General features: G+C 58.3%; 1 pseudogene; it reads left to right on the top strand.

The window, feature by feature from the left end:
* The first annotated feature begins 46 nt into the window (after positions 1 to 46).
* LOC101022233 lies at positions 47 to 1,073 on the top strand (annotated as a pseudogene).
* Positions 1,074 to 1,079: the final 6 nt, after the last annotated feature.

The raw sequence follows: 1,079 nt of genomic DNA, 5'->3' as shown, positions 1-1,079 counted from the left end.
AGTGCCCTGAAGCTCTGCACTAGGCCCGGGGAGATGGGTGACCCAGCATCGAAATCTCTCTGGGCACCTCCCATACTTTTTTCCAGCCTGTCTGTTCTTATTGCAGGATCCAGGCTAAGGGTGAGGGGCTGGTGAATAGGGTACTGGCGCCCCCTGAAGGTCTTCTTTCCCCATCGTATGAGAAGATCCTGAAGCTCACGGCTGATGCCAAGTTTGGTGAGTACCCCACTTTGTTCACAGGCCCCAGGCTACCCTGGGACTTTGACATGGTGCCTGGTACAGAGGGGCCCCCACCACTCCCTGCAGCGTCCTTAACTTACCTTCCCTAGTGGAGGAGCATAAGCGAAAGAAAGACATTGACAGTCCCACCTTACTGTCCTCTGCCAGCTCCTGGTGTAGCAGTAGCAGTGCCTGTGGCTCCAGGAGGCCTGGGAGCTTTGTGCTGAAGTTAATAGGGCAACTGGGAGGTGGCTGGGGCCACAGTGACACCCCCTGTCCCACTCACGGGTCCATCAGAGTCAGGCGATGTGAAGGCCACAGTAGCAGTGCTGAATTTCATCCTCTCCAGTGCGGCCAAGCACAGTGTCGATGGCGAATCCTTGGCCAGTGAACTGCAGCAGCTGGGGCTGCCCGAAGGTATGGGTTGTGGGTGGGCACCTGGGCAGCCTGTGTGGGCTAAGGGCTGCTGCCAAAGCCGTGTGACCCTGAGGTGTACTCTGCCTCGTCTGGGCCAGGAACCCAAGCCCAGCCCCCACCTGCTACCTCCAGAGCTACTCCATTCTCTCCACAGAGCAAGTGGCCGGCGTGTGCCGCTGTTATGAGGAGAAGCAAAGCCCCTTGTAGAAGCACTTGTGGATCTGCAGCCTACGCAGCAAGTATGAGGCCAGCCAGGGTCCAGGCTCCTTCTAGAAGGTGCACACAGCACACAAGTGCATGGAGAGTCCAGGGAGACAACTTAACCGTGGTCACATCCCAAGCAGCTGCAGAGCTGGGACCTGGCCCTGGCTCTCCTGACTCCGCGGGCTGTGGATTTGTACCTACAGGATCAGACCTTGCCCTTTCCTCCTGGCTGACCCTTC

Source organism: Papio anubis, unplaced genomic scaffold (assembly GCF_008728515.1).
Source record: "Papio anubis isolate 15944 unplaced genomic scaffold, Panubis1.0 scaffold8951, whole genome shotgun sequence".
Taxonomy (NCBI): Eukaryota; Metazoa; Chordata; class Mammalia; order Primates; family Cercopithecidae; genus Papio; species Papio anubis.
Note: the sequence above shows the minus strand (reverse complement) of the source record. Positions and strands in the feature narration are given on the sequence as shown.